This window comes from Crinia signifera, chromosome 5, assembly GCF_055691185.1.
Source record: "Crinia signifera chromosome 5, ASM5569118v1, whole genome shotgun sequence".
Taxonomy (NCBI): domain Eukaryota; kingdom Metazoa; phylum Chordata; class Amphibia; order Anura; family Myobatrachidae; genus Crinia; species Crinia signifera.
In genome coordinates, this window is record NC_139221.1 from 256,757,448 (window position 1) to 256,778,403 (window position 20,956).

Consider the following 20,956-nt stretch of genomic DNA (forward strand, 5'->3'; position numbering starts at 1 on the left):
TAAAGATGGGATGTTGTCCATAGTAACCAATCAGATTCTACTTATTTATTTAGTGCAGAGGTTCCTAAAGTGTGTGCCGTGGGACATTGGGGTGCCAAAGTGGACTTGTAGGGGTGCCCTGAGTTGGTGGTCCAAGACTGATTCAAAATATTTATGGTGAATGGAATAGGCAAAACCAGTGCTGGTGACTTCCAATCATAAAATATGGGGGCAAACAAGCGAATCCTGTTCCTCACCACATAAAGAGGACCTAGAAACGTAATTTCTAAAGAATCTTGTGGCATAGGGGTGCCATGAAAAAGGTCTGATTATACTATAGGGTGCCATGACTCAAACAAGTTTGGAACCACTGATTTCGTGCCTTCTAGAAGATAATAGATAAAATCTGGTTTCTGAGGGCAACCTCGCATCTTCAATAAAACTCCAGTCTTATTAAATTTAACCCTATAGGTTCTCCCTATTGATGTGCTGGTTTTCTCTGAGTACTCTAGTGGGGCATACACGCGGTCCGATATGCTTCATATTGGCAGAAAACATATCTATCGCACCGAGTGTATACAGCTTGTGTTGCCGATGCGTGTCACTGCAGGGTTTGTATTGCAAGGAAAAATAGTCTGTGTAGGCAGAACAATTTTGACTAGAAAGTGGATAATCTATTGTATAGCATAGCCAAAATTGCACCGTGTGTATGCACCTTATGGGCGGGGTTATCTTAATTTGGCTTCTGACCAAAAAAATTAATCATGGTGTGTGTATATCATTGTGGAAGGGAATTTAGTTTTTAAGCTCCTCTGGGACAGGAACTGATGTGGATGATGGAAATGCTGTGCTTGGGAATATGAGTGTGCTTTATAAATAACTGTGATAAAAATAATACAAACACCTTGCTGTAAAGCACAGAAGAAAGCAAGAAAAATAAAATATATTTAGCTGAATATTTTTATCCAGAGCCATATGTGTGTTCTGTCGATACATTGGTGTGTTGGATTTTACCAGCAGAATCCAAGTTTTTGGTACTTAAAATGTACATTAGGGTTTAGTTTGGTATTTGGCAGAAACTTTGGATAAATAATTCCGTGTTTTTCTCTACTCTATGACAAGGAATTAAAATCATTTTGGATTGTAACTTTATACTGAAAAAAGGAGACATCTACAGTTCAGATGATTATGGTAGGCTTTCATACAGATGTGTCCATTTACATTGAGGCTGTGACAAGTCATGGCATAGTAGGTTGTGTATGTACACCCACTCGGGATATGCATTCACCACAATCAGGCTGGCGGCTGAGGTAAATGTATACTATATGCAGCGAACTGTTGCTGGACCCGTCTGTATAACTGTGACTTGTGCAGGCCTCTGACCTCTATTACTGACTACATGGCTTTAACAATTGTATTTATGTGCTTTTTTCTCACTGTATTTATTCGGGTATGGATCATTGGATAGACAGCAACTAGGTCGACATGACTGAAGGTTGACATGGGGTTATGTTGACAGGGTCATAAGGTCGACATGGGCAATATCAACAGTCAAAAGGTCGACATAGGGTTTCTCATGTTTTTTTTTTGCCCCGAATGTCGACAGAGTCACCATGAACACCAAAACGTAGCACCACGTACCCTCACATGGCTCGCTGCACTCGCGTATTGCTTGTAGACCTAATGCTTGTAGACCTAGTGACCGTATCCCATTTATTCCCTATGGCAGAGTGTTGCTGTATTAATAACTAATAGCACATTTCACTACTCCTGCAAACACATTAAAGAAGCTTTATTACTAGAATCTCTATAATAATCCGGGATGGGTTGTCCCATCTCAGCCATAAACAGTGGGAGCCCTTCCCTAATCACTCTCAATTTCCACAGTTCGATGCTGGGTGGGTGCAGGGAATTCTGCACTGCTGATCATACAGAGTAAGGGGGGTATTCAATGTGGGATTCCGACAGTCAGAACCCCAGCCGTTTATCATCTGATCTGACAGTACACCGACAGCGGGTATTCAATGTACCGAGTGTTGGATTGTCCGCAAATTGTCGGAAAGGACATTCCTCAATCCGCGCCCGTTTTCCAACAAAACCGATCCGACACCCATCAATGATGTCGCTAATGGGAGCATTGAATAGGTTAAAGCTGGGTGTACGCTATACGATATATTGGACACTATATGATATATTGGGCAAGGTTTCATTCCTTGCATGTCCAGTGGGATGATGCCACGGATGGTGTTACATGAAGCATGTACCAATATGTTACAATGAAGTACCACGGTTTGTGTACAGCGGTGGATATATCATCATATTGCCGGGTCGCACCGCTGTTTAACCATTGTAGGAGCTTACTAGGCCTGTCAGACTGATGTGTGAGCGCTGTGCTGAGAAATGCACCACTTTACAAAACTCGTCTATAAAACTTACACTTTAGTTTCACCTTCAGGTTTTAATTACAGATTATTGGGGTGTATACAGTACATTATCTCCCTTGTTATGTCTAACTATTCCAGACCCTTAATAAAAATGTGATGGTGCTCAATTTTCATTCACGGTCAACATATTTATCACTGTGTAATAAAATAATTGTGACTTCTGTTCATTCCATATAAGATCGGCCATCTAAATTGTTTAAATGAGTTCTTTGTGAACTGTAACAACTACTATTCTCATTTCCATTGGTTTGCTGGGCTGATCGTGTACAGGAAACTGACAAATGTCAAGTAACTGCTCTCCATGCTCTACACATGAATAGACTCCATTGTGGTCAGTTCTTGGAATCTTTGGCCTCTATAATTCCACAGGGTTGAAATGGGAGAGAACTTTGGTATCTGTTATTAAGGGGTCAGGATGACCACCATCTTCTACGCAGCTTCAGGGACAACAAAAATAATGAGCCATAGTTCCCATTTTATTTTGGACTCTATTATGGTGGCCTAGCGATTGGTTTTGTTTGCAGCAAGGGAAGAGGCTGCTAGACTGCATTGGTGGCGACAAAGGACTTATTGTAAGTCGGCCTTGTAGCCTGCAGCACACACCAAACTCATACACTGCATATGCGCACCATTACTAGATTGTTCATGATGTTAATTGCATCAGGAAATGATATTGAAATTAAAAAAATATATATATATTTGGTATAGTCTCCTGCGCTATTTTTCTACTACAATAAAATAGAAGCACAGGTGTTCTTGCCATGAATGCATTCTTCACCTGCTCTCTCTCAGCATGTCCTATGTGCAAGTGAGCACATGTATCCCGGTAAGCCCATGAGGGGAGACGGTCCTTAGGCCTACACCAACTAGGTCGACAGGCAGCTAGGTCGACATGGGGTTTTTCACTGTTTTTTGTGCCAACAGGCGGTATTTCATGCCCTACCATCCACTAGGGCAGGGCTGGGCAACCCCGGCCCTCCAGATGTTAATGAACTACACATCCCAGGATGCTTTGCGTTAGTTTTGCTATGTGGCCATACTGAAACTGATGCAAGGCATGCTGGGATGTGTAGTTCATCAACATCTGGAGGGCCGGTGTTGCCCAGCCCTGCACTAGGGTGTGGTGGGAGAATAACATAGTGCCCGAAGCATTGTGGGCGAAGCAAGGGGATGAGGTGCACTTCAAACTGTGTCCATGGCGACTGTGTTGACATTCGGGTAAAAAAACAGTGAAAACCTAATGCCTGTGTCGACCAAATGTCCTGTCGACCTTGCTGACTGTCAACCTAGTGGTGTCGACCCAATGCTTGTCGACCTAGTTGGTATAGACCTAACAATCCACACCCCCATGAGATGCATCGAGCAGCTCCAACCAACATAATACTTTAGTACACACAGAAGTAGGATACATTATTATAGTTTATTTTGAGGCACATAACCTCACCCCTGCACACAGTGGGGACCACTATAGAAATAATGCGATCTTTCAGATAGTTGGCCCCTTTTGGCTGGATAGTCCTCCCAGTTATGATTTCCCAGCATGGAAAATATCATACACCAATGTTTGTCCAAGTCATTCTGATATGTATCATTGGCACTGGAATTACCCTTGTAAGGGTCTATACCTACATATATAAAACTACTCCTATCACATGACCCTGATTTTCCCAGCAATACCATTACTCCATTTACTTTTCTCATTGTATATAGCAGTAGAATCCCTGACCCTAGTGGTATTGTGTTTGACTTAATGATAGAAAGTTTAATTTAAAAAAAGCCCTCTGCAAGCAATGCTGTTTCTGAGAAATATATATATGTGTCCACGCTATCTCCCCATTCATAAAACAAAGAATCTGACAGGGCAGCTCAGGGCATAACTCCAGATAGCGTTAATTCATCACATATGTGGCACTGAAAATGGCAGCTCAGTTACAGAATCGCCTATGATTGATTTCGTATAGGCAAAGCATGTGGCCTGCTGCCAGCATCTGAGTTATAAAACTGTCCAGCCTTAGCCTGCTTCAGTACAGGAGCAAAATGGCTGTCATATAGAGTTTTGTTGGGAGGAAGGCTTGCTCCATGCTGTAAGTCAGGCATGTCCAAACTGTGGCCCTCCAGCTATTGTGAAACGACACATCCCAGCATGCTTCGCCATAGTTTTAGCATTCCCTAATAGCAAAAGTGTGGCAAGGCATGATGGGACTTGTAGTTTCACAACAGCTGGAGGGCCATAGACTGGACATGCCTGCGGTAAGTGGCCGGTGGCTAGGGTCACATTACGCCGGTGATCAGGTGCTTTTTTTTTTTCTTCTCTTTATTTTCTTTCCCCCTCTGTACATTAATCTAAAAATGTGATGCATTCAAAACTGGGGAGACTCCCCCCTCCTTATTTGTAGAATGGTGCTAGGAGCTGCTCTCCAAATGCCGCAGCATGTCAATCATTCTAGAGATGACAAGAGGCTGCGAGCAGTTATCACAAGATGTATTCTGCATGTGCACAGAATGGGCCTTGTGCCTGTGCCGCCACATTACCATCAGATTTGTACTTTAAACCAACAGGTGTATGTACAAATCTGAATGACCTTTTGACTGTCTGTAAATACCCTGTTTGTTGTATCGCTGTTGTCTCCTATTGCAAAGCGCAACAAAATATGCTGCTCTATATAAGAAACTGTTAATAAATAAATAAATTAGGCCCTTTGTAACATTTGAAGATCTTCTACATACAAGGCCGTATTCGCAGTGGCGTAACTACAGCACCACAGGTCGCGGGGAGGCGCTGGGTAAGTGCCGGCGCCGGGGGGCTGCGGTGGTATTATAATGCCCCATCCCCCGCAGCTTTACCTATGTTCGCTGCGGTGGTCCCGGCTCCAATGGCTTCATTCTGATGCTATTTCAACGGGCTATCATAAAATGTCCGCCCCCATATAGCAGACTGTTCTATGAAACTGTCTGCTGTATGGGGGCGGCCATTTTGTGATGGTCCGTGTTTAGCATCAGAATGAAGCCAGGAGGGGAGCCGGGGCCAGCGCAGCGAATACAGGTAAATATGGGGGGGAATGGGCGGCCGGGGTGGTGGAGGGGGGCGGGGCGTGCTTTATTATCGGTGGGGGGCGCCCAAATCATCGTTACGCCGCTGCGTAGTCGCAATGGATTAGCATACAAATCTGTATAAGGCCCACAGTCCCCACAGATTGCAGGTTCTCCTCCAATTTGAGCACAAGATTATTGATAATTTCTTGAAAAATAAGGCAGAATTGTGTGCTAAAGGTGCGTACCCACGGTACGATTTATGTTCCGTATGATATTGTATACGATTTCCCAGGAAAGTCCCAGTGGTCAAAAGCATAAGATTTGTGCTTAAAATAACATACATTGTGCATAAGATATCATATACGATATGACATCACAGCTGTACTGCACTATACTATCTTATGCTTTCTAGCCAGATTGAGTTGCATGCTCACCCGAGCAGCTCCCTGCCAGACGACCGGCGGGAGCGCGCATCGCACGTCGGATAGTGTGTACACACTGTAAGATATAGTGCACTATCTAGCATGCTATTCGAAACTAGCTAGATAGTGTGCTAGATTTTGCACTATATCTTACCGTGGGTACGCACCTTAAATTATAAATCATACGCTTCCTGAGAGAGCGCCAATTACATGAGTACTTTTAAAAGGACAAAGTGATGGTTTACAAGAATATAGCTGGGAAAAAACCTTATGATTATCTGTCCCATTTGGCTGGGTGGAACGAAAATCTGGTAAAATAGAAATGCAAATCACAATTAACCATTTGCTACCAAATGCCAGAAAATGGTTAAAAGCAATGACAGATACATTTGGTGATATATCAATTACCAATTTGTCTAAAGGGCCATTTCACTGGATTTGGGAGCAAAATGGTCCATTGTAATTTGCTCCCATACTACGGAATTTTTAAATCCAAAAAAGAAGTAACTCCTCATTAAATACACAACAGACTTACCACACCAATCTGTCTGCGGTGCATTTTAAAGACTGCTCTGTTTGAATACAAATTTTTTAGAAATGATGGAAATAAATTTACTAGCATATGGTGTAATCTTTAATATGATATTTAAATTGTGTTTCAGTATTATTTAGCAAAGAGAGATGTGTTTTCATACATCTAGCCCAGTGGTTCTCAAACTCTGTCCTCAGGACCCACACAGTTCATGTTTTCCAGGTCACCCGACAGGGGCACTCATCACTGACTGACACATTTTAGAAGATCCATAGGTGGAGACATATATTTCACTTTGTTCTGTGAGGAGACCTGCAAAACATGCACTGCTTGGGGTACTGAGAACCTGTGATCTAGCCTCAATATGCCAGTGCTAGGTCCCGTGAACTTCTGCTAACATTAGGTGTTTTTTTTTTTTTATCCTCCTGAAAATTAATCTGACTAGAATCAATGTGACTAGGATGCACGAGGAGACTGTGCTGATTAATTTGATAAATGACACTTGTATGTATGTAACTGAGTCTATACAGAGCAGAACAGAACTTGTTTGTCCTAGTAGCACTGCGTTGCAACTAATACCCCGTTCTCACTGCAGGCAAATTCCCATGGTCTAGCATGTCGACCCGGAAATTTGCCTTTTAAGACAGGTTTTTTTGCAGTGTGAACGGATCGCATACCCGGATCTCATACATGGGTAAAACCCTTCTTTTTTTCCCGTGTTTGAGATCCGGGTATGCAGACACGGGTTGACCCGTTCTCCCTGCATAAAAACCCGTGTTAAAAGGCAAATTACCGGGTAGAACTTCACCCGTGAATTTGCGTTGCAGTGAGAACGGGGGTCAGGTAAAAGCCGTGTATTTCTCACTGGCAGTGAGAACACGGTATTAGATGCATTTTCAGCAAAATGCCAGAAGATTCTCACACAGCTTGCCAGCTTGTGGCTGTTAGACGTGACTGTAGCAGAGATGAAGTAGTTGATTAGTACTTTTAAGCAAATGAGAACCCTTGACATTAGGCTGCAAAGTCCCTGAACCTGCATAGAAAGTGCTATGATGCAGCACCCGTGGTTTTTTCCCATGCCACGTTCTGTTGTGCTACAGTACTTATACAGTTGCACGCAGATCTACAAATATCATATTAATCAGCAGAGTCTCCTGGTGAGTCCTAGTCAATCTGCATTGCAACTAAGGGCCTAATTCAGACCCACACAGAAGGGGCCCTTGTTCCAATAGTGGGTGGTCTGCGTATATGCGCATGTGCAGACCCCCTGGTTGAACGCCTTCACGAGTATCACACTGACTGAGGTGTTCGCATGGGTAGGGGGAAGGCATCAGGGGAACGTCCTGTGTTTTATGGGCGTGTCCCCATGGAAACGAAGGTGTGGCATTCCCAGCTCAGGGCGGGCAGAGTGCCTGCCCCGTCTTCCGCAATCAGCGGCTGTAATAAGTCAGTTTAGACTGACTTTTATTACCGATGGCAGAAGAAATCATTCGATGGTGAGCGACCATCAAATGATTTCTCCTGCTAGCGGCCACGTGCGAGGGCATGTGTTAGCAAACACATCCCCTCGCATACTGCCGAGGGGATTCAGGGGGTGTTCGTTGGGATGGCGCTTACCCGCTCACTAGGCAGCAAGTGTCTAGCAAGAGGGTCTGAATAAGGCCCTAAGATTTCGGCACAAGGGTATCTGACACTAGCAGAGCTGCACGGGAGCGGTTGGTGCTTTTGTGCCGGCTATCTGCCGCTGTTTGGTGTATTGAGGCTAGATCTACGAGGACACATGTGTATGTATGACATTACCTGTGACCTGGATGCGATACCCTAAGAAACAGCCATACAAACCATGTTATCTGGGACATATAACTAGATATTAATAGGCCCCATAGCAAGAGTTTGTAAGGGCCCCCTATTTAGCAACTGATGGTGATAAATTGATGTAAAGATGGGCCCCCTTCAGCTGTGGGCCCCATAGCAGTTGCACCCCTTGTGCCTATGGTAGTTAGGCCCTTGCATGTTATAACCGCTGCCAATGACAGATGTATGATTGCTATACATACAACATGCATCATTAAGGCATGGAAATACATGTATTTCCAAACGTTGCATTGTGCTACATCACTTACTGTACATGCAAATGTCCTTCTGGCTGTAATTTTCTTTTAGCGGCTGAGAATAAAGTATAGGCAAAGTGCAAGTTTGCTTAACATCTAAGCTCTAATCAAATGTGTCTTCTTCTCAAAAACATTAAATGCAAACTTCCTCCAGGCTATAGATTTAAGATTTAAGTAGTCTATTGATTTTTTTTTTTTTCTTCTCTTTTTTTCCCCCTTTCGTTTTTGGCAGTTGAAAGTAAGAATTAGGTTAGACTGATTCTCTTAGAAGCAAATAAATAAATAAACCGGACTCTAATTTACAGACTTTCCCATTGGAGTGTGAATGCAAACTAGCTTGCCCACAGTACCCAGTGTCTGTCTGTTGATTAATCTCCATAGTAACTCCACTTGAGCAAATTACTATTCTCTCCTCATGCTCTGTTATCTCTCCTGCTTATATATAAGATTAAGTAGGTCTGCTCCTTTCCCTCCGTCTGAAGCTGAAGCTTGCTTTAACCCCAATTAATCCACCAGGTACAATATTTTGTGAAAGCAAAGCGAGGTGATTCTTTTGTGTGGCCTTTCACACTTTGTGCCCAAGAATTGATGTGAGAGATTGGTTGGAGACTGGGAATCTGCACGCCCCTGAACCAATGAGAGAAATTACGCTGGATTCATGGATGTAGACTCCCAGAGGTGTTGTGACATTGTGTAATTATTGTAGCAGACAGCTGAAAGCTGCAGGGTTCTCACTTCTCTTACTTCGTCATTCTGCCATGATCGCTGGCACAGAAAAATGCTGATTATCAGTAAACAATAATTACGTCTGACAACAAGCTGCTGAGTTGTTGGGGGGGGGGGGGGGAGGTACTTTTTTTTTTTTTTTTTCATTTGATAAAATTACGAATGACCTTAATTTTCTTTCTCCGACTCTGTTTTCTCCGAGGGCTCCTAGAGATCCAATTAAGGGCACCATTTGTAGCCCTAATTAAATGGATGTTTATAACTCAGCGTTCATATTAAGGTTCTAACATCTATACATTTTCAAAGGCAATCCTTCTGATTTGGGCTGAGATTACGGGTCACGGAGGAGCAATATCATTCAGGAAGCATTGAATTTAGCATCCATTTCACGCCATGATTTCCTCCCACACTTCTTTCCTAGATTAACGGAATTCTATTCCAAGTAGAAATCTTTCAAACGCCACAGCTTCAGCTTGGAGAGCGCTTGGTATCAGATCAACAGATGAATGGAAAAAGCAGAACATTTAAAGGAGATTGCATTTGTTTTGTTTCATCTGTATTTAATGTAGAATGAGATCTAAATATGTATCTGGCATACTGAAGACAGGCGTGTATATAAAAGTGATCCTGCCCTAAGGTGCGTACACACGGGGCAATATGATCGCTGGCAATATATTGCTAGCAATATATTGCTCAGCAATCAGATTGCCCCGTGTCCCGTTTTCATCTGCGACCAGAGATGGTCACAGATGAAAATTTAAACACTGCTGGGTGAAGAGGCAGGGGATGTCGCTGGTCGGAGGAGCATGCTCCTCCGACCAGGGACCATTCAGGGGCTGAAAACGGAAGCCCGCACCCAGCGATTTATCGCTGGTGCACACTCCAATCAATGGCAATATGGTCGCTCAGCGACCATATTCCCAGCGATTTCAGCCCCTATTGCCCCCATGTGTACACAGCACTAGGCACCCTGAGTTACTACACTGTTAAGGTGCGTACACACGGGGGGAGATATATTGCTAGCAATATATTGCTCAGTGTCTCCTTTTCATCAGCGACCAGAGATGGTCGCTGATGATAAGGAACCTCTGCTGGGGGAGCCGCATAGGTAATTAGCTGGTCGCAGGAGCAAGGGCAGAAAACGGGAGCGCGCACCCGACGATTTATCGCTGGTGCGCACTCCAATCACTGGCAATATTGTCGCCTGCGACCATATTCTCAGCGATTATAGCCCCTATCGCCCCCGTGTGTACACAGCATTAGACACCACTTACCAAAGCTTTTACTGGGACACGAGTATAAATAGCAACAAAGAACAACAAACAGGACATAAATACAACTTATTCTGTTGAACAGTTAATGGATATTTTCTTAACAAACAATGGTACAGATGTGTCCACATACATCTAGCCTCCTTTCGCATTAGATAGTCCATCTAGTCGCACCTTGCCACGGCATGACTCGGTAGCGCCAAGTGTCTTTTTGCATGACTTTTTCCTTTTTACATCACTATAATCCTACATTACAGTGTTTTGCCCTGTATTACAGGACAAGTGATCCATTTTCCATAGTCTCCTACGATGGAAAGTGGGTTACCCTCCGTGAAAATCGTTGGGCCGGATGAAAATCGCTCAATGTGCATGCACTGAGCGATTTATCGGCCAGCGATTTTTAGCACATTGTTCATGGGCAAAAACGCCCAGTGTGCGTGCACCTTTACTGTTGTCAAAACATCTGTTCGATACCACAACTGTAGTTAAGTGGTTTTAATATGTAAGTATTTATATGTAGGGATGTACTAAAAAAAAACTACTCAAAAATTGGGCAATCTTTTATGGGCCAATATACAGTGGCGCGCGGTGGGGTGAGGCACAGCCTTTCCTGTCATACTAGCGCATATGCAGGCGTTTTGAATTGATAAAGTATGTAAAAAATACAAATAATTGATAAAAAAAATTCTTATTTTTATTATTGTAATCATTTTTATAGTCAAAACTCTGGAGTAAAAAGTTTATGGCAGGTGAGGCAGTGCCTCACCTGGCTACCTCTTCTGCACATCTCTTATCAAAACTCAGTGAATCTCCAGCAGTACTCACTGCTACACATGTGTATAATGCCGGCATGTACCCCATGGCTCATATATTGTGTGCATATTTGGCTCTGGTACTTGCCAGGGAGTCTTGAGCCATTTACCTCACCGCACGTCCATGCCAATATACATAGAAAATAATAAAAAACTCTGGTCTTCAGCAGTAAGCAGATACTGAATAACCACAAGTTAAGGTCCGTTACACACATACAAACTGTACTGGAAACCAGGTCCCCCCCCCCCCCCCCCCCCCCCACTAGTAATGCCTTCCTGCCCACAGAACTACCCCACTAAAAATGCTTTGTTGATAGTATGGTTGCTGTTGCTACATTTCTATTTAGCGACTCATCCTGGCTGCATACATACATCCTGGATCACCCTGCTTACATCACTGCTAGTTACCTTTATCTACTGAAATCAGGAATTTGTATTTTGATCTCTGCCAAAATGTCTAAATTTCTTTCTGCAAAAGTGTTTTTTTTAATACTGAATATCAAAACTGTTGAGAAAGTTCTAGACTTCAAGAGTGATACAGTGATAGGATGCTACCTTTGCAATGAGACTGTTCCTTCTGGATATTCCAGGGTCAGCTGCAATTTGTGATATTATTAGAAAGTAGAAGCATTTAGGAACAAGAGCAACTCAGCCATGAAGTGGAAGACCAATCACAGAGCAGGGTCAACTACTGCTAAGGTGCATGGTATGTAAAAGCCACCAGCGTTCTGTTCATTCCATAGTTGAAGAGTTCACAAAGTCCGCTGACATTCGTGTAAGCACAAAAACTATGTGATGGGAGCTTAATGGAATGGGTTTCCATGGGCGAGCACCTGCATAAAAGCCTCACATCACCAAGTCCAAAGCAAGCGTTAATTGGATGGAGCACACTAACACTGGACTGTGGAGCAGTGGAAACATGTTCTGTGGGGTGACAATCACACTTATCTGGCAGTCAGATGGGCATGGCTGGGTTTGCAGATGCTGGGAGAAAGTTACCTGCCTGACTACATTATGCCAACTGTGAAGTTTGGTGGAGGAGGGATAAAGGTATGAGGCTGATTTTATCAGGTTTGGGTTAGGTTCCTTATCTCCAGTGAGGGGCAATCTTAATGCTTCAGCATACCAAGGCATTTTAAACAATGCTATGCTTCCAACTTTGTGGTAACAGTATGGGGAAAGACATGTTTTATTCCAAAATGTCTGTGCCCCAAAGACTATAAAACATGGTTTGATAGGTTCAGTGTGGAAGAACTAGCACACACAGTGCTCTGACTTCAACCCCAATGAGCACCTATGGGATGATCTGGCCTTCCCAGCTTACATCAGTGAATGACTTCATAAATGCTCTACAGAATGATTTGGGGGCCCATTTATCAAGCAATATTTACGGCTAAATCCCCAAAAACACACGTTTTCGGGGGTTAACCGCAAATATTAAGTATCACGTAAATGTATCACAGGGGACCGCAGCAGGAATCTCCGATCCCTGCTGCGATCCCCCCCTGCAGTGCCGCCGGCCGCATCCCCCATAGGTTTCTATGGGGGATGCGAAGCTGGCCGAAGTATCAACATCGAGCAGCCCGGCATCGCAGCCCTGGGCTATCGCAATTCTAATGTGGCGATAGCCCGTTGTAGCCTATGGCTACATATCGCACTGCCCGAGCGGCAGTGCGGTCAGCGGGGTCGCGGGGGGGTCAGCGCGTAACCGCGCATGTGCAGACCCCCCAGCTTCTGGGTCAGGGCTTCGCAGGGACGGGCTCCTTTTCGGAGCCCTGTCCCTGCGCCATGCAGATGATACATTTGGGCGAAATTATCGCATTTTACAATGCGATCCGGGGCCGTAATATTCCGCCCAGATCGCATTGTAAATGCGATCAATGATAAATGGGGGCCTTGGGCTTAAACTCCCACAGAAAGCGTTCCAGAAGGGGGACTGACTCCATATTACTAGGTGCACAAGGGGGACTGACTCCATATTAAATTATATGTAATAGAATAAGGGGGAAATTTAATAGGATGAGAGAATCAGAAAGTGAGAGATTTGGTAAGAAATCTCCAGGGTTTTTTTTAAGTGGCAATTTTTTACACTGCAAAACCAGTTTGATTTTGAAGTGTAAATGATTGCCGCTTTAAAAAAACCCTGGAGATTTCTTACCAAATCTCTCACTTTCTGCATCTCTCATCCTATTACATTTCACCCAAGATGTCACAGTCCCTATTGTTGTAATAGTCAGGTGTCTGAATACTTCTGCCCATATAGTGTATCTTCATACAGTAATTGAAACAAGATAGAAAATAAAAATAAAAATTTCAATTATTGCCACATAATCTGAAAAAGTCTAGATGCATATATTAGGGACATTTATGAACTATAAGAAACAGAAATGCTTACTGAACTTGGTTTAGATGCCAATGATCTGCAGTGCAATAACTGTAGTGCCTGGTGACCATTGGTCATCCATATACAGTATATTCCCAGAACCTGTGGGTGGTGAGCCCACGTGCAGAAATATAACTTGGGCCCCCTCCTCTACACCAACCCAGTTCACAATATGAAACTTGGCAGTGGGTAACAGGGTGAGGCAGAGTGTAACAGGGGAAAACAGTGGGTGGCAGAAAGAGTGTGGTAGGGACAGCAGTGGGCCCCTTAGTCCTCAGAGGCCCCCCGATGCACAGCACCTGCTGCACCAATGGTAGTTCCGCCCAGAAGTCAAACCACTATCACAATTCATGCACAGTTCTACATATCAAGAATCTCACAGACACCTCACATACTGACCCTACTGCAGAGGACCTGGCCTCCCAACCCAGGATAAAAAAGACAAGGTGAGTAACTACTGTCTAATTGAGCTAGCTGGAAACTTTCACTTGCTTAATTAGTCCCCAGAGAATGGTGTCACTGGGGTCCCAGAGCAAATCCCAGGCATTTTTCCTAAAATGTATGACTGTAAGAAAAATCAGACTTGCAATTGAATACATTGAATACCGACAGTCGGAACGGGTCAAACAAAGGCCATGAATCTGACTGTCAGGAACATTCCGACAGTCGGATTCGGGATTGATTAACCCCCTATATGGCTGGTCCAGGAGCATAGGCAGTGCAAGGGCAAAATAGTTAACAATATTGTATAGAGCTGGGATAGCCAACTCCAGTCTTCGAGAGCTACCAACAGTGCATGTTTTTCAGATCTCCTCATACAATCACAAGTGAAGTAATTAGCTCCACCCAGGGGCGGGCTGGGCCGGGGGGCAGGGTGCCATGTGCCCCCCGGGCCGCTCAATCTATTGTGTGCGGGCCGCCTGTCTGTTTCTGAGGCTGCTGCTGCAGCCACGGCTAACCAGTCTCCGACTGGTCTTCGGAAACATGGCCGCCGCCTCCTGCACTGAGGACGTCTAGGACGTCTAGTGCAGGAGGCCGCTACAGAGAGTGGCTGTGGACTCTGAGGAGCTCAGACCTCTGTGGCTGCCAGCAGCTGCTGCGCCTGTATCACACTGCATTACAGGCAGCAGCGTGGACAGCACAGAGGATCCCTCCCTGCTCCTGCTCAGCGTCCCTGTAGGGATCGAAAAAGGGGCGGGCTAACGGCCGGAGGGGGCGGAGCTACACCACTGTGAAGGAGATGATGAGCTGCCAGCCTGAAGTGCCCTGAACCAGTTAAGTAAAATGTGAGTGTACTTTAACTGGTGTGGGCATGTGTACAAGCAGCGCTACTAGTGTTGGCAAGTGGTGTGGGCATATGTACAAGCAGCGATACTAGTGTCGGCAAATGGTGTGGGCATGTGTACAAGCAGCGCTACTAGTGTCGGCAACTGGTGTGGGCATATGTACAAGCAGCGCTACTAGTGTCGGCAACTGGTGTGGACATATGTACAGGCGCGTTACTAGTGTCGGCAACTGGTGTGAGCATATGTATAATCAGCGCTACTAGTGTCGGCAACTGGTGTGGACATATGTACAAGCAGCGCTACTAGTGTCGGCAACTGCTGTGGGCATATGTATAATCAGCGCTACTAGTGTCGGCAACTGGTGTGGGCATGTGTACAAGCAGCACTACTAGTGTTCGCAACTGCTGTGGGCATTTGTATAATCAGCGCTACTAGTGTCGGCAACTGGTGTGGGCATGTGTACAAGCAGCACTACTAGTGTCGGCAACTGGTGTGGACATATGTACAGGCAGCGTTACTAGTGTCTGCCACTGGTGTGGGCATATGTATAACCAGCGCTACTAGTGTCGGCAACTGGTGTGGGCATGTGTACAAGCAGCGCTACTAGTGTTGGGAACTCGTGTGGGCATATGTACATGCAGCGCTACTAGCGTCGGCAACTGGTGTGGCATATGTATAATCAGCGCTACTAGTGTCGGCAACTGGTGTGGGCATATGTATAATCAGCGCTACTAGTGTCGGCAACTGGTGTGGGCATTTGTACAAGCAGCGCTACTAGTGTCGGCAACTGGTGTGGACATATGTACAGGCAGCGTTACTAGTGTCGGCAACTGGTGTGGACATATGTACAGGCAGCGTTACTAGTGTCGGCAACTGGTGGGGGCATATGTATAGGCAGCACTACTGCTGTTGCGTCTGGTGTCGGTGTGGGTGTTACGTATAAGCAGCACTACTACTGTCAGAAACTGGTGCGGTTGTTATGTATAGGCAACGCTACTATTGTCGGCAACTGGTGTGGGTGTTACGTATAAGCAGCGCTACTACTGTCAGCAACTGGTGTGGGCAGTATGTATTAGTTGTGATACTACTACTGTCGGCAACTGATGTGGACGTTATGTAAAATATAAGTTGCGCTGCTACTGTCGGTAACTGTGTGCGATATATATATATATATACAGCGCTACTACTGTCGGTAACCCTGGGCCATTATGTAGTCATATGCAGGTGTACTCGGGGCATTGCGTGGAGCATAATGTGTGTCGTAATATCATATGGGCATAATGGTGTGCAGAATATTGTGTAAGGGGCATTACGCTGTGTGGCATAATACATAATGGGCATTACTGTGTGTGGTATAATGTGTTATGGGCATTACGATGTTATTAGTACTTTTATAGGGCCACGCCTCTTCCCCATGAAGTATCGCTCCTACATTTTGCCGCGCGCCTTCGGCGCGCACTCTCCTATTTTTAGTGTAGTGGTGGGGCAAGCACCAATTTCCTTTCTGGCACAGGGTACCAAAGTGGCTAGTAATGCTACTGGTTCTGGCATAACTAGCCAGGGAGAGCATCCTGTGGGGCTCCTGATATTATACAGGGGAGCAGCCTGTGGTGTCCTATTATTGTTTTTTTTTTTATTAATACATATACGAAAAACCTCCATTTAACGATACGCTGTTACTTATGGGCCGGTGCTCTGGACTTGCCCCCCAGGCTAAAAGTTGCCAGCCAGCCCCTGGCTCCACCTGTGGATCATTTAAAATGTGTGAGCAAGTAATGATTACACCTTTGCAGCAGCTAGGTTGCCTGGAAAATGTGAACTGTTAGTAGCTCTCAAGGACTGGAGTTGGCTACCACTGGTATAGTGTGTACGCACCTTTAGAGTCAGCATACAAACTAAAATAACCTCCCTGATAATATAGAGTTGATACCACAGCCTGTTTTCCTTCACCCTCTCCACTAGGTGGCACTGTCTAACAAAAGCTGAGTGCCTCATCTGCTGAAGTACCAGCCAGTGGAACACAGTCCTGTCCTTACACTAATACAAAATCAGTGTCATTTACAAAGGTGAAAAACTGTACAGCAAATCATGCACTTATTTTTGTGTAGTTTCATACAGAAAAGTCAATGAATTATAGGCTTATATGGAGGCATCAACAAGAGGGTTTCTTGCAGGATAAATCATAGTAAAACTTGATAATGATAGGGTGATAAACGTTAATTTATACTTACCTAAATCTCCTAGAACTGGAGAAGTTGGAGGCACCCGATTTTCCCGGTAGAGTGCTTGCCTACCCTCCCGCATTCAGCGGGAGACTCCCGACTTTCACAGGAGCCTCCCGCTCCCCCGCAAACCCCCTCTTTCCTCCCGGTTTCCGGGACACCTCTATTAAAATCTGGACGGCGCAATGGTGGTGGGCGGGGCCTGCAGAGAGAACATTGCAGCCGGCCACCGCAGGGTTGTGGTTCGCTGTGGCCGAGCTGCTGTGCGGCGCTGAGAGGAAGCAAGTCACTCTGTCTGTGTGACTGATCAGGAGGAGCAGAGACCAGAGCTGGCAGCTCTGAGCCTCTGCTTCCCGGAGCCTGGCCCCGCCCACCACACACACAGCAGCAGCAGGCTCAGTCCGTGCATCAGGCCAGCTCTTCGTGTTAATCTGCCTCCGGTCAGCTGCCTCCTCCACCACACTGCCAGGTGTCTCCCTGGAGCAGCAACACTGCCAAGTGAGTAAGTAATGGGGGAAAGGGGGCTCTGTGTAATGTACGTGAAGTGTGTGTACTGGCTGTAATATGGGGTGGCTGATGTGCACATAATGTAATATAATGGTGTATGTATTGGATGAAATATGGGGTGCGGGACTGTAATGTAATTTAATGGTGCATTTACTGGCTGTATTATGGGGCAGGTGCAGGGTTAGGTCTAAATCCAAGTGGGAAAAAGGACCTGACAGGGGAGGAGAGGGGGAGGAGTAAGGTCCGGGGAAGGGACACAAACGGACCCTTATGGACTCTCTTCGCTCGCCACGCTTCGGCGCAGTGTCTTCTCTCTCCACCTGGTTACTAAAGTTAACCAGTGGTAGCGTGGATGGTGGAGCTGCACAGCCCCTGGCCTTGCTCCTCCCCCTGGGCATGAAAGGTCCTTTAGCCCACTTGGATTTAGCAAATACCATAGGTGTAGTGTAATAAAGTAGTGTGTGTGCTAATATGGTGGGGGTGTAATGTAATATTATGGTGCACGGGGGCTGAACTGCCAGAGGGAATGGAGTTGCCTGCGGCTGGGTTCCTGTCCCAAAAGAGGCTGTCTCCAGTCTGGCTCCATGTGCTGCAGTGCTATTGTTTAACAGTGATTGTAGGTCACGGAGCGCACGTTTAGTGTGATTCCCGCTCTGTCACCAACACTGTTAGAGCTAGTGACTGGTCATGGGCGTGACACAGAGGAGCCGCTGCCCACGTCACCGTCACAGACTAGAGTCGGGAGGGAGCCTCCTGGAATCCACAAGCTGATTTTATGAGGAGCTGCAGTGTGCACTTATAGACATCAATATAAACAGCCAATCCCCATACCACCTCCCATATCGACCTGCATGCCACCTTTGAGGGGGGCGGGACTCACATCGGGAACCAAGACACAGCTGCAGGATATTGGGCACCTTCCCTCCTCATGAGCACTCCCATTTTTGACAGAGAGAGTAATATGGATATGAATGCTGCTCTCCTGCACTAAAGGCTGTTTCACACAGTACGGTTCCTGCCGCACGGTGAAATCCCGTACGGCCAGGGAGCCGTGCCGCACTCAGCAGTTGTGAATGGACACTATTGTGTCCATTCACACGGGACGGCCACGGCCCGGCCGCACGGCTGCAGCCGGATCCCCCCACTGGAAGGGACGGCTGCCGGGCTGTGGCCATCCCTGCCATTATAAAATTCTGAGTGCGGCGCGGCTCCCTGACCGTACGGGATTTCACCGTGCGGCAGGAACCGTACTGTGTGAAACAGCCCTAAAGCTCTCTCTTCTCTCCCTCTCTCACACTGACCCCCCCTCTCACTCTCACCCCTCTCTCTTTCTCTCTCACGCTCACCCCTCTCTCTTTCTCTCACTCTGGCCGAGATGTACTAATACTGAAAAGTGATAAAATGGAGAGTGATAAACTACCAACCAATAAGCTCGTAACTGCCATGTTACAGACTGTGTTTGAAAGATGACAGGTAGGAACTAATTGGTTGGTTGTTTATCACTCTCCATTTTATCACTTTTCAGGATTAGTACATTACGCCCTCTCTCCCTCCCTTTCACACACTCACACTCTCTCTCCTTTCTTCCTCACACTCTCTCCCTGTCTGTCTGTTTCTCACTCACAGACTCTCTCTTTTCATCCCTCACACTCTCCCTCTAACGCACATTCCCTCTCTTTCTCTCCCACCTTTGTGTCTCTCTCACCCCTCTCTGTCTCTTACACATGCATTCTCTCTCTCGTCTTCTCTCATCTTAGGAAAGACAGCAAGAGGCAGAAAAATGTGTTACGCCCATAGGAGGAGTTAGACACGCCCTCTGGGCGGAGCATGGTCCGCCCTCTCAGCGGCGTGGCACATTGTACTAGCAGCTAAAATCTCCCTGAAACTAGTTTTCAAAAGTAGGCAAGTATGCGGTAGACCCTGCAGGGATGGGCACCCCTTCTGCCTACTTCCTATTGAAGTAGATAGATACTGGGGAGATAAATACTGTGGTTGGTGAGGAGTGGCCTAATGAAGAAGTACTATGCTAATTGCTGTAGTTTAGCCACACACCCTATGTAAATATTAACAAATCACTGCATTTTACCATAAGAGAACAGGGCTTAATAACACAAGTGGCCTGCCCTTGCCCCCATCTCCGCCTCCTATTCCCACTCCCGCTATGCCATTGAAGTGAATAGGAGTGGGCGTGTGCATGCTCTTATCTACTATTCAGTTCAATGGGACATGGCAGTGATGTGAATGAGCGTGGCATGCCATACAGTAATGTAGCTGGACACATCTGTATTCCATGTGAAGAGATAAACAATGTGTCAAAAAACTACATGATTGCTAGCGGTCACAGAGTCCCAGTATATGAATGCAGGCAGTGGTGCCTCCTACCTCATTCCATGAGGGGGGCTGTCTGCAGTCTTGTTGAGGTGAGGTTCGTACTGTTAAACTTGCAACGCCACCCAGGAACTGCTCATGCGCAACAGACCTGGCAGGCGCTGCAACTGGTTCATGTGCACAAACAATGACTTCTAAAGTCTGCATCAGCTGCAGCCCCTAGAAGCCATGTAGAGCTGAAGGAAAGGCAGGGGATGGCTTCCTATTAGAATCACTATCTCAGCTAATCAAGGTCCAGACTGGCAGGTTCAGCGGTAGAAAACACCCCTTGGGACTACCTCTTCAGTGTATGATTAGCGGTAGCTCTTGCACAATGGGAAGCCAATGCGTCTGCCAGGGAAGAAACACAGTGTAGAAACACACTGGTTACTTTCACAGGAAGTGTGGTTTAAAATTTAGGAGGTAAAGTTACATTAGGTAAAATTTGCCATTGGTCCTAGGTTTTCAATATTGTAGTACATCAAGACAAATGTAATTGGTTCATCACCATGTTTACCAGCTGGGTCACTTTGGGTATGTGAATGCCTGCATAGAGTGTTATATAATTGTATCATGATCATGCCCAGTGGTCAGGTAATCTTGAGTAACTTCAGTGTCCTATTTCTATGAGTGTAGTAAATTGTATTATTAACAGTGTATGGCAGATGTGTGTGGTTAGGGTCACGTTGTTCATGGGAGATTCAATAGCAGTCCACCTCCATCCAGGGGAATCATTGCTGTACACCTCTGTGTGATGCCAGTGGCCACCTGCATTTCCCCTGTGGGAATGCTCTTTGTGTAGAAAGAAGGAAATGAGGTAAGTACACAAGGGGCACCTTACTGTAGGTAAATACGCACCAC

At 45.7% G+C, this 20,956-nt stretch overlaps 1 long non-coding RNA gene across 1 annotated transcript in view; it reads right to left on the minus strand.

Moving 5' to 3' along the window:
* LOC146081011 (uncharacterized) overlaps positions 1-20,956 on the minus strand; it is a 38,424-nt gene that overhangs the window by 10,292 nt on the left and 7,176 nt on the right. The gene's annotated exons all lie outside the window — the stretch shown is intronic.